The following is a 13,785-nucleotide window of genomic DNA, read 5'->3' as shown; positions in this document are numbered from 1 at the left end:
GCATTCCCACCAACAGTATAAAAGGGTTCCCACATCCTCTCCAACCCTTGTTGTTTATTCTCTTATTGATTTTGGCCATTCTAACTGGTATAAGGTAGCATCTCAGTATGGTTTTGATTTGAATCTCCCCAATGGCTAATGATGATGAACATTTTTTCATGTGTCTGTTAGTGATTTTTATGTCTTCTCTGAAGAAGTGTCTGTTCGTGTCTTATGCCCATTTTTTGATGTGATTATCTGTTTTGTGTGTGTTGAGTTTGAGGAGTTCTTTATAGATCTTGGAAATCAGCCCTTTGTCTGTAGTGTCATTTGCAAATATCTTCTCCCATTCTGTGGGTTGCCTCTTTGTTTTAACTGTTTCTTGTGCTGTGCAGAAGCTTTTCATCTTGCTGAAGTCCCAAAAGTTTATTTTCACTTTTGTTTCCTTTGCCTTTGGAGACATATCTTGAAAGAAGTTGCTTTGGCCAATGTCGGGGAGGTTACTGCCTATGTTCTCCTCTAGGGTTTTGATAGATTCCTGCCTCACATTGAGGTCTTTTATCCATTTCGAGTTTTTCTTTGTGTCTGGTGTAAGAGAGTGGTCGAGTTTCATTCTTCTACACATAGCTGTCCAATTTTCCCAGCACCATTTATTGAAGAGACCGACTTTTTTCCACTGTATATTTTTTCCTGCCTTGTTGAAGATTATTTGACCATAGAGTTGAGGGTCCATATCTGGGCTCTCTCCTCTGTTCTACTGGTCTATGTGTCTGTTTTTGTGTCCATACCTTGCAGTCTTGGTGATCACAGCTTTGTAGTAAAGCTTGAAATCAGGCAATGTGATGCCCCCAGTTTTGTTTTTCTCTTTCAACATTTCCTTAGCAATTCGGGGTCTCTTCTGGTTCCATACAAATTTTAGGATTATTTGTTCCAGCCCTTTAAAAAATACTGGTGGAATTTTGATCGGGATGGCATTAAAAGTATAGATTGCTCTAGGCAGTATAGACATTTTAACAATGTTTATTCTTCCAATCCAAGAGCATGGAATGGTCTTCCATCTTTTTGTGTCTTCAATTTCTTTCATGAGTGTTCTATCGTTCCTTGAGTACAGATTCTTTACCTCTTTGGTTAGGTTTATTCCCAGGTATCTATGATTCCTGGTGCTATAATAAATGGAATCAATTCTCTAATTTCCCTTTCTATATTTTCATTGTTAGTGTCTAAGAAAGCAACTGATTTCTGTACATTGATTTTGCATCCTGCCATATTACTGATTTGCTGTATGAATTCTAGTAGTTTAGGCATGGAGTCTTTTGGGTTTTCCATATAAAGGATCATGTCGTCTGCAAAGAGAGAGCATTTGACAACTTCTTTGCCAATTTGAATACCTTTTAACTTTTTGTTGTCTGGTTGCTGTTGCTAGGACTTCTAGTACTATGTTGAACAGCAATGGCCAGAGTGGACATCCTTGTCATTTTCCTGATCTCAAAAGGAAGGCTGTCAGCTTTTCCCCATTGAGGATGATATTTGCTGCGGGTTTTTCATAGACAGATTTTATGAAGTTGCGAAATGTTCCCTGTATCCCTATACTTTGGAGCATTTTAATCAGGAACGGATGCTGTATCTTGTCAAATGCTTTTCCTGCATCATTTGAGAGGACAATGTGGTTCTTCTCTCTGCTCTTATTGATTTGTTCGATCACATTGATTCATTTGTGAATGTTGAACCATCCTTGCATCCCATGGATAAATCCCACCTGGTCATAGATAATCTTTTTAATGTACTGTTGGATCCTATTAACTAGGATCTTCTTGAGAATCTTGGCATCCATATTCATCAGGGATATTTGTCTCAAATTCCCCTTTTTGGTGGGGTCTTTGCCTGGTTTTGGGATCAGGGTAATGCTGGCTTCATAAAAAGAGTCTGGAAGTTTTCCTTCTGTTTCTATTTCTTGAAACAGCTTCAGGAGAATGGGTATTATTTCTTCTTTGAATGTTTGGCAGAATTCTCCAGGGAATCCATCTGGTCCTGGGCTCTCGTTTTTTGGGAGGTTTTTGATCACTGCTTCTATCTCATTACTAGATATTCAGGTTTTCAATTTCTTCCTGGTTCAGTTTTGGAAGTTTATAGGTTTTCAGGAATGCATCCATTTTGTCTAGGTTGCTTAACTTATTGGCATATAACCATCAATAATAATTTCTGATGATTCTTTCTATTTCCTTGGTGTTAGTCATGATCTCTCCCTTTTCATTCATAATTTTATTAATTTGGGTCTTCTCTCTTTTCTTTTGGATTAGTTTGGCCAGTGGTTTATCGATCTTATTCTTTCAAAAAAAAACCAGCTTCTAGTTTTGTTCCTGTGTTCTACTCTATCTCTAGTTTCTATCTCATTGATCTCTGCTCTAATCTTAATTATTTCCCTTCCTGTGTGTGGGGTTGGCTGAATTTGTTGTTGATTCTCCAGTTCTTTAAGTGTAAAGAGAGCTGGTGTATTCTGGATTTTTCAGTTTTTTTGAGGGAGGTTTGGATGGCTATGTATTTCCTCCTTAGGACCGCCTTTGCCGTATCCCATAGGTTTTAGACCAAAGTGTCTTCATTCTCTTTGGTTTCCATAAGTTGTTTACATTCTTCTTTGATTTCCTGGTTGATCCAAACATTCTTAAGCATGGTGGTCTGTAGCTTCCAAGTGTTTAAATTTCTTTCATACATTTTCTTGTGGTTGAGTTCCAGTTTCAAAGCATTGTGGTCTGAGAAATATGCAGGGAATAATCTCAGTCTTTTGGTATTGTTTGAGCCCTGATATATAATCCAGGGTAACAATTATCCAGGCAATGGCTAGGTTGGAGAGAACCATAAGTGACAACATAGAATCTCTAAGGGCAGAAGTGAAAGGTGTCTGGGAAGAAGTTAAATATGCTATCAGTGAGATCCAATCTAATCTAAATACTCTAACAGCTAGGGTATTGGAGGCAGAAGATAGAATTAGTGATCTAGCGGACAAACTGATAGAGAAAAAGGATCAGGAGGAGGCAGGGAATAAACAGCTTAGAAGCCATGAGAACAGAATTGGGGGAAATAACGCCATGATACGTTCCGGTGTTGGAATTATTGGCATCCCTGAGCGGGTAGAGGAAGAGAGAAGACTAGAAGATATAGTTGAACAAATTCTGGGTGAAATTTTCCCAGTCTGGGGAATGGAACGAGCGTTCATGTCCTAGAGGTAGAAAGAACACCTTCTGAGATCAATGAATCTAGAAGGATCTTGAGGCACTGTATTGTGAGTCTGATGAACATAATTTTAGATGAACTTTTGAGGGCAGGTAGGGGAAAGAGATTCCTTAGATACAGAGGAAGATCATCAGATTAAGGTCAGACCTATCCACAGAAACCTGTCAAGCCAGAAAGGGCTGGCAAGACCTATTTAGGGCACTAAATGGGAAGAACATGCAGCCAAGAATACTTTATCCAGCAAGGCTGACATTCAAAATGGATGGAGAGATAAAGAGCTTCCAAGACCAGCAAGTTTTAAAAGAGTATGTGACCACCAAGCCGGCACTACAAGAAATATTAAAGGTGGTTCTGTAAAAGAAGTAAGAATGCAAGAGAGGCATAGAACAGAAATTTACAGAAACCATCTATAGAAACAAGAACTTCACAGGCAACGTGATGTCAATAAAATCGTATCTTTCAATAATAACTGTCAACGTGAACGGCCTAAACACTCCGATAAAATGGTACAGGGTGGCAGATTGGATAAAACGACGGGACCTGTCCATATATTGTCTACAAGAGACCCATTTGGAACCTAAGGATACATTCAGAATGAAAATGAAGGGAGGGAGAAGCATTCATGTCAATGGGCCTCTAAAGGAAGCTGGGGTAGCGATTCTCATATCAGATAAATTAGATTTTAAACTAAAAACTGTAGTCAGAGATAAAGAAGGACACTACATCATTCTTAAAGGGTCTATCCACCAAGAAGATCTAACAGTTCTAAATATTTGTGTCTCCAATATGGGAGCAGCCAACTACATAAGACAACTATTAATCAAGATAAAGAGTCAGAGTCAAGATGGCAGAGAAGTAGCAGGCTGAGACTACTTCAGCTAGCCGGAGATCAGCTAGATAGCTTATCTAAAGATTGCAAACACCTGAAAATCCATCGGCAGATCGAAGAGAAGAAGAACAGCAATTCTGGAAACAGAAAAACAACCACTTTCTGAAAGGTAGGACCGGCGGAGAAGTGAATCCAAAGCGACGGGAAGATAGACCCCGCGGGGAGGGGCCGGCTCCCGGCAAGCGGCGGAGCAACCGCGCACAAAATCAGGACTTTTAAAAGTCTGTTCCGCTGAGGGACATCGCTCCAGAGGCTAAACCGGGGCGAAGCCCACGCGGGGTCAGCGTGGCCTCAGGTCCCGCAGGGTCACAGAAGGATCAGGGGTGTCTGAGTGTCGCAGAGCTTGCAGGTATTGGAACGGGAAAGCCTGCTACAGAGACAGAGCCGACAGTAAGCTCACAGCTCGGTGTTACCTTGAACCGGTTGCAGGCTCGGTGAGCTCGGAGCGCGGCCGGAGGTCAGGCAGATGGGAGTAACAGGGCGCTGTTCTCTGAGGGCGCACTGAGGAGTGGGGCCCTGGGCTCTCGGCTCCTCCGGGCCAGAGACCAGGAGGCCGCCATTTGTATTCCCGTTTTCCGGAACTCTACGGAAAGCGCTCAGGGAACAAAAGCTCCTGAAAGCAAACCCAAGCGGATTACTCACCCAGGCCCCTGGTAAGTGCAGTGCAATTCCGCCTGGGGCAAAGACACTTGAGAATCACTACACCAGGCCCCTCCCCCAGAAGATCAACAAGAAATCCAGCCGAGACCAAGTTCACCTACCAAGGAGTGCGGTTCCAATACCAAGGAGATCAGCAGAATTCCAGAGGAGGAGAAAGCAAAGCACGGAATTCATGGTTTTTTTCCCTGTGATTTTTTTTTAGTCTTGGAGTTAATTTAATTTTTTTCTTTTTCATTTTTTGTTTTTTTTCTCGCCTTCTGGTAAATTGTTTTTTTAACTTCTACCTTTTTCTTTTTAACGTTTTTTAACTAGTTTATCTAATATATATATTTTTTATTTTTTATATTTTTCTTATTTGTTTTCTTATTTTTAATTCTTTTCTTTTCTTTTTTTTTTTCTTTTTACTTTGTTTTTTCTTTCTTCCTTTTTGAACCTCTTTTTATCCCCTTTCTCCCCCCTCACGATTTGGGATCCCTTCTCATTTGGTTAAAGCATATTTTCCTGGGGTTGTTGCCACCCTTTTAGTATTTTACTTGCTCCTTCTTATACTCTTATCTGGACAAAATGACAAGACGGAAAAATTCAACACAAAAAAAAGGACAAGAGGCAGTACCGAAGGCTAGGGACCTAATCAATACAGACATTGGTAATATGTCAGATCTAGAGTTCAGAATGACAATTCTCAAGGTTCTAGCCGGGCTCGAAAAAGGCATGGAAGATATTAGAGAAACCCTCTCGAGAGATATAAAAGCCCTTTCTGGAGAAATAAAAGAACTAAAATCTAACCAAGTTGAAATCAAAAAAGCTATTAATGAGGTGCAATCAAAAATGGAGGCTCTCACTGCTAGGATAAATGAGGCAGAAGAAAGAATTAGTGATATAGAAGACCAAATGACAGAGAATAAAGAAGCTGAGCAAAAGAGGGACAAACAGCTACTGGACCACGAGGGGAGAATTCGAGAGATAAGTGACACCATAAGACGAAGCAACATTAGAATAATTGGGATTCCAGAAGAAGAAGAAAGAGAGAGGGGAGCAGAAGGTATACTGGAGAGAATTATTGGGGAGAATTTCCCCACTATGGCAAAGGGAACGAGCATCAAAATTCAGGAGGTTCAGAGAACGCCCCTCCAAATCAATAAGAATAGGCCCACACCCCGTCACCTAATAGTAAAATTTACAAGTCTCAGTGACAAAGAGAAAATCCTGAAAGCAGCCCGGGAAAAGAAGTCTGTAACAGGCAATGGTAAAAATATTAGATTGGCAGCTGACTTATCCACAGAGACCTGGCAGGCCAGAAAGAGCTGGCATGATATTTTCAGAGCACTAAACAAGAAAAACATGCAGCCAAGAATACTATATCCAGCTAGGCTATCATTGAAAATAGAAGGAGAGATTAAAAGCTTCCAGGACAAACAAAAACTGAAAGAATTTGCAAACACCAAACCAGCTCTACAGGAAATATTAAAAGGGGTCCTCTAAGCAAAGAGAGAGCCTAAAAGTGGTAGATCAGAAAGGAACAGAGACCATATACAGTAACAGTCACCTTACAGGCAATACAATGGCACTAAATTCATATCTCTCAATAGTTACCCTGAATGTTAATGGGCTAAATGCCCCTGTCAAAAGACACAGGGTATCAGAATGGATAAAAAAACAAAACCCATCTATATGTTGCCTCCAAGAAACTCATTTTAAGCCCGAAGACACCTCCAGATTTAAAGTGAGGGGGTGGAAAAGAATTTACCATGCTAATGCACATCAGAAGAAAGCAGGAGTGGCAATCCTTATATTAAGTCAATTAGATTTTAACCCAAAGACTATAATAAGAGAGGAGGAAGGACACTATATCATACTCAAAGGGTCTGTCCAACAAGAAGATTTAACAATTTTAAATATCTATGCCCCCAACGTGGGAGCAGCCAACTATATAAACCAATTAATAACAAAATCAAAGAAACACATCAACAATAATACAATAATAGTAGGGGACTTTAACACTCCCCTCACTGAAATGGACAGATCATCCAAGCAAAAGATCAGCAAGGAAATAAAGGCCTTAAACGACACACTGGACCAGATGGACATCACAGATATATTCAGAACATTTCATCCCAAAGCAACAGAATACACATTCTTCTCTAGTGCACATGGAACATTCTCCAGAATAGATCACATCCTCGGTCCTAAATCAGGACTCAACTGGTATCAAAAGATTGGGATCATTCCCTGCATATTTTCAGACCACAATGCTCTAAAGCTAGAACTCAACCACAAAAGGAAGTTTGGAAAGAACCCAAATACATGGAGACTAAACAGCATCCTTCTAAAGAATGAATGGGTCAACCGGGAAATTAAAGAAGAATTGAAAAAAATCATGGAAACAAATGATAATGAAAATACAACGGTTCAAAATCTGTGGGACACAACAAAGGCAGTCCTGAGAGGAAAATATATAGCGGTACAAGCCTTTCTCAAGACACAAGAAAGGTCTCAGGTACACAACCTAACCCTACACCTAAAGGAGCTGGAGAAAGAACAAGAAAGAAACCCTAAGCCCAGCAGGAGAAGAGAAATCATAAAGATCAGAGCAGAAATCAATGAAATAGAAACCAAAAAAACAATAGAACAAATCAACGATACTAGGAGCTGGTTCTTTGAAAGAATTAATAAAATTGATAAACCCCTGGCCCGACTTATCAAAAAGAAAAGAGAAAGGACCCAAATAAATAAAATCATGAATGAAAGAGGAGAGATCACAACTAATACCAAAGAAATACAAACTATTAAAAGAACATACTATGAGCAACTCTACGCCAATAAATTTGACAATCTGGAAGAAATGGATGCATTCCTAGAAACATATAAACTACCACAACTGAACCAGGAAGAAATAGAAAGCCTGAACAGACCCATAACCAGTAAGGAGATTGAAACAGTCATTAAAAATCTCCAAACAAACAAAAGCCCAGGGCCAGACGGCTTCCCGGGGGAATTCTACCAAACATTTAAAGAAGAACTAATGCCTATTCTCCTGAAACTGTTCCAAAAAATAGAAATGGAAGGAAAACTTCCAAACTCATTTTATGAGGCCAGCATCACCTTGATCCTAAAACCAGACAAGGATCCCACCAAAAAAGAGAGCTATAGACCGATATCCTTGATGAACAGAGATGCGAAAATACTCAACAAAATACTAGCCAATAGGATTCAACAGTACATTAAAAAGATTATTCACCACGACCAAGTGGGATTTATTCCAGGGCTGCAAGGTTGGTTCAACATCCGCAAACCAGTCAATGTGATACAACACATCAATAAAAGAAAGAACAAGAACCATATGATACTCTCAATAGATGCTGAAAAAGCATTTGACAAAGTACAGCATCCCTTCCTGATCAAAACTCTTCAAAGTGTAGGGATAGAGGGCACATACCTCAATATCATCAAAGCCATCTATGAAAAACCCATCGCAAATATCATTCTCAATGGAGAAAAACTGAAAGCTTTTCCGCTAAGGTCAGGAACACGGCAGGGATGTCCATTATCACCACTCTTCTTCAACATAGTACTAGAGATCCTAGCCTCAGCAATCAGACAACAAAAGGAAATTAAAGGCATCCAAATCGGCAAAGAAGAAGTCAAATTATCACTCTTCGCAGATGATATGATACTATATGTGGAAAATCCAAAAGACTCCACTCCAAAACTGCTAGAACTTGTACAGGAATTCAGTAAAGTGTCAGGATATAAAATCAATGCACAGAAATCAGTTGCATTTCTCTACACCAACAGCAAGACAGAAGAAAGAGAAATTAAGGAGTCCATCCCATTTACAATTGCACCCAAAACCATAAGATACCTAGGAATAAACCTAACCAAGGAGGCACAGAATCTATACTCAGAAAACTATAAAGTACTCATGAATGAAATTGAGGAAGACACAAAGAAAGGGAAAAGTGACTTATTTCGCTAAGCATAAGTCAAGCAGAGAAAGACAACTATCATATGATCTCCCTGATATGAGGAAGTGGTGATGCAACATGGGGGCTTAAGTGGGTAGAAGAAGAATCAATGAAACAAGATGGAATTGGGAGGGAGACAAACCATAAGTGACTTTTAATCTCACAAAACAAACTGAGGGTTGCTGCGGGGAGGGAGGTTGGGAGAAGGGGGTGGGATTATGGACATTGGGGAGGGTATGTGCTTTGGTGAGTGCTGTGAAGTGTGTAAACCTGGTGATTCACAGACCTGTACCCCTGGGGATAAAAATATATGTTTATAAAAAATAAAAAATTTAAAAAAAAAAGATAAAGAGTCATATTGATATGAATACATTAATAGTAGGGGATCTTAACACACCACTCTCAGTAATAGATCATCCAAGTAGAAAATCAATAAAGAAACAAGAGCATTGAATGACACATTGGACCAGATGGACCTCATAGATATATATGCAGAACATTCCACTCTAAAACAACAGAATACTCATTCTTCTCGAGTGAACATGGAACTTTCTCCAAAATAGACCAAAATTTACTTTTATTAATAATTATTTTCATATAATGAGTATAGTCATTTAACTTAATAATATCACATTTAGTGCTTTTATGTATAATGAACTTTTGTGAGCTCTTGACAGTGGGCTATTGGAGTGATTCTCTTATTATCCCCATTTTACAACGGAGAAACTGAGGCATGGAAAGGTTAAGTAAGTGTCCAGGATCACATGGTTAATATGTGACAGAATCAAAATTAGAGCCTAAGAATACTAACCTAAGAACTCTTGCTCTTACACCCAATAATGTTCTGATACCTATTTTTCTTAAGATTTACTTATTTATTTGAGAGAGAGAGTATGGGAGGTAGTGGGGCAGAAGTAGATGGGAGAGAGAATCCCAAGCAAACTTCACAATGAGCATGGAGCCCAGTGTGGGGCTTGATGATCCCAGGACCCTGAGATCATGACCTGAGCAAAAACCAAGAGCTTGACTGACTTCACCACCCATATGCCCCCTGATACCTTCTTTTCATATTATATTCAGGGAGGCCAAGAGTGGATTTCATTTACTAAAGAGTGAATGCATTTATGTGCTACCTTCTTGATTTCTCCAGTAAGATGTATATTAGGTGTTTCTAATTTCTTTCCATCGCCCCAGCCTGCCACTGCTTCATCTTTACTTAGTCTCATATACCAGTTACTCAGAACAAACCCTTGAAATCATACCTTATTCCTTTTTTTCTCTGATATCCCACATCTATCAGCAGTACCTCTCAGCTCTGCTTTCAAAATATATCCGGAATCCGATGACATGTGTGCTTTCAGTGCCACTACTCTTGCCTGATATTTCATGGTCTTTCCATCACCTAGCTTTTTATATTAGTTTCTCTGTTTCTGTCTTTGCTTCCTTACAGTGTATTTCAGCACACCATTTACAGTGTTATTTTTAAAACAAGCAGAATAGTCTTCCCCTCCTCAGAAGCCTGTCGTGAATTCGCATATAGCTCAGAGGAAAGATCAAAGCCCTTAATGGCCTCTTCTCAAGCCCTATAGACCCCTGACTCCCCACACCCCAACAAAAGCATGCTCACACCTCTGACTTCCTCTTTTGTTATCCTCTCTCTTGTTGACTCTGCTCCCAACACAGTTTCTCAGATGTATCAGTTGTAGTCTTCTATCACATGTGATTTGCTCTGTTCATTTCCTTCTGCTTTCCCTTCAAAATTTACCTTATTAATGAAGTTTTTTCCATATACCCTCCACTCTCCCTTTTGATATTCACTTACCCCTTACTCTTCTCTATTTTTTTTCAGAGCATTTAACCACACTCTTACAAATATATATATGTCTATTTGTTGGACATTGATTTGTCTTCGCACATTTGAACATTAGCTTTGTGAGGGTTGTGAATATATTGTTCCCAGCTTCATTCCTAGTAACTGTAGTACACTGAGGGGCACTCAAGAAATAATCACTGGAAAAATAATTCATCATCAGCAACTATTTATTGAATGCTTGCTCCCTGCCTTCAATACTTTGTGGATTAAGCAAGGCATATATAAATAACTAGAAGATAAGTCTGACCTGGCTGCAATCTCTTGTGTTTGCTTCACTGATCACCAGACATCTGGCTAGCTAGGCAGGTGGTCCCTTCCTCATTATTCCACCTACTTAGTTGGAGAGAAAAGAAGATTTTGCTTCTATCAAGGACATAAACAAAACTCTAGGACAAGACAAGGTTTGATAAGCATTATTGTAGCTAAGATGATCTTTTTGTATGAAGTTAAAAGCAATCCTTAGGATGCCTGTATGTAGATTATAGGTTACCACATGGTCCAAAGTTTAACTCTATTTTATAATTATAGAAATGTGGTCTTATTGTTCACTAAGAGTCATTTTAGGAGACCAGCTTAGCCTAAGCCAACCCACTGATATGCTAATACCAGAGTCCATTAGTTCCTTAATAAGCATTTGCCTAGTTTCTTTTATATGCCAGAATATACTAGTCATGGAGAATACAGAGATCAGAAATATAGCACCAGATTTTGTGGGGCACTGTGTTGTCAAATGTACAATATGTTGTCTCATTTTTAAAAGAGTTTGCATTAGAAGGCACATGAAGAACAGGAAGTTGTTTAATTCTGTACAATCAAGGTTTTTCTATCAAGTGAGCAAGAATGTTCATTTTAACTGACTAAAGCACTTAAGGGCAACAGCATTCTTATTCTTTCATTTTTTTAAATCATTTTACAAAAATATTATATCAAGCATGTTACAAGTCTATTGAAAAAATTCAGTTTTGATTTTATTTTGTATCAGTTACTTTCAGGCCATGTTTCCCTAATACACCTTGGGCCTGAATGGAAATTTGATATAATTTCTGATTTTCTTTAATTGATATGTATCAACAAAAACCTTAAAATGTGTTATTTCCAAAAGGATTAAACTAATTCAAGATTGATAATGTTCTGTATTTTTATTTCAATGGGTAATTTTTACTTTGCCTTTTTAAATTTTCCTGAAGTGAAGCTCAAAGGATTATAGGAAATAAAGGAAGAGAAGTCCTTGTTGAGCCCATGGACCAAGGACAGCTGACATTGAAGCTTAAGAAGTAGATAAGATTTCCATAGTAGAGACTAGAGTAGGCAACCTTCTAGGAAAGGAAACTTTCTCGAGTCTCAAAAGTCAAAAAGGATAGGTCCCTTATGGAATAGTAAGATGTCCTGCTTGTCTAGAGTATAAAGTATAAACAATAGATCATCAGTTAGTACCTCTAGGCCAAAGAAGGCCTTGAAAGCCTGGCTCCTATGTTGTTGCATATTTATTTAATAAACAATGAGAAGCTCATTGAGGACAAGTGATAGCAATGGAGCTAAAGAACAAAAGCCCGAAAACAATCCATACCATCTTTCAGAGGAGACTGGTTAAGTAGACTCTGGTGTATCATATAGTGTGATAGTATACACCAGTTAAAATATTATATATTATTTAAAATATCAAAAAAATTACTAATTAATAAGAGAACTCACAGAGTGTCAAAGCCAGTTTAAAAACCTGTTAAGAGTAACAGAAATATTTACAACAACAGAAAGAATTCTGGAATGTGATTGCTATAGGCAGTTATTGCCTATAGGCAATAAAACTATAACCTTTGAGAATCTATTTATGTCTCTATAACAAAGTGCTTGTGGAGGTAGAGAAAATTAAGGCCATCCCACCTCAAGTTTAGCTGATATGGGAAACAGAGGCAGAAGAAAATCATTATAATCCCTCACCTACTGACAAGCCCTTGAAACAGACAGAGTGGCTCTCCCCTGGGGACTTAACTGCCCTCACCCTGAGGTTTTGCTGAGAACAATCCTAGCCTGACTGACCCCCTACACCGACAGGTCTGACCAGAATCCTGTAAGTCTACTTTAACAATTCCTTTAGGAAACTTTATCTCTAAACCTCCAAGATAGTTTGGAGAATCATTCCCAAGTATATGGCCCACTGATACACATCTAAAGGGTCTCACGAGAATATTTTTATTATTGGTAATAAATAACCTCTCTCCCAACAATAGCTAGCCCCTCAAGGTCCTGGAGACCTTGTTTCTGAAAGTCCTTAGAGACTTACGCCATCCCTAATCCCCTTTGTCCTCACCCACCGCTGAGTCCACCCCTACTCTGCCTTTAAAATCTCTGACTATAATCTGGCTGGGGGTCCAAGTCCCTACTCTGCTGTGCCGGGTATACTTGGGCCCAGGCTTACGCTTGTCAAATAAACCCTCCTGTGATTGCATCGGTGCTTGGCTCCTTGGTGGTCTCTCGGACACAAAAACTCGGGCATAACACACTCATTTGTATTGTTATCAGACAAGAATCATTTGCACTGTTACCTGTTTTGTACAAGTGAAATACTCTAACCCACAGACTGGCAAACTTTTTCCATATAGTAGTAAATATTTTAGTTTTGTGAGCCATATAAAGTCTCTGCCTTGTGTTTTATGTTTTTCATTTTATTTGTCTTTGTAGTCTTTTAAAAATGTAAATGGCAACAACAAAAAATTAGCTCACTGGCTGTGCAAAAATAGATTGCTGCCCTAATTCGGGCTGTGGACCATGTTTACACATTCCTGATTAAGGCCTAATCAATAATAAAACAGAACAAAGATCTATCTTAGAGAATTCGGTAGTCCTTGGATGAGTCAGACCATGTTCCATTATGGTGTTCAAGAGACATGTATTCATCCTTTTTCCCATTTGCAGGTTTGGGGTATATACGCATTGTTTTAACTGAGGTCTCTGATGCTATGAAAGTATTTTCTGGGGACATGCAAACCCAGTCACCCAAGGAAATCAGTTAAGCAGGCATGACAGTGGTAGTTGAAGGATCAAACAATCAGAGGTATTGTTGTAGATGTGTCCCTTGCTGTGAGGGAGAGACGGGTGATGCTATGGGAATTTGTTTGAGAGGCCAGAGGGGACTTTCCTGATGAAGTGATGCTTAAATTCTGGAGCATAGCTATGGGTTAAGTTGGAGTGAA

General features: G+C 39.1%; 1 protein-coding gene across 18 annotated transcripts in view; it reads left to right on the top strand.

Moving 5' to 3' along the window:
• The window catches only part of CAMK2D (calcium/calmodulin dependent protein kinase II delta), a 342,624-nt gene that overhangs the window by 149,054 nt on the left and 179,785 nt on the right, over nt 1-13,785 (top strand). The window lies entirely within an intron of this gene.

Source organism: Mustela erminea, chromosome 2 (genome assembly GCF_009829155.1).
Source record: "Mustela erminea isolate mMusErm1 chromosome 2, mMusErm1.Pri, whole genome shotgun sequence".
In the NCBI taxonomy this organism is placed as follows: domain Eukaryota; kingdom Metazoa; phylum Chordata; class Mammalia; order Carnivora; family Mustelidae; genus Mustela; species Mustela erminea.
Note: the sequence above shows the minus strand (reverse complement) of the source record. Positions and strands in the feature narration are given on the sequence as shown.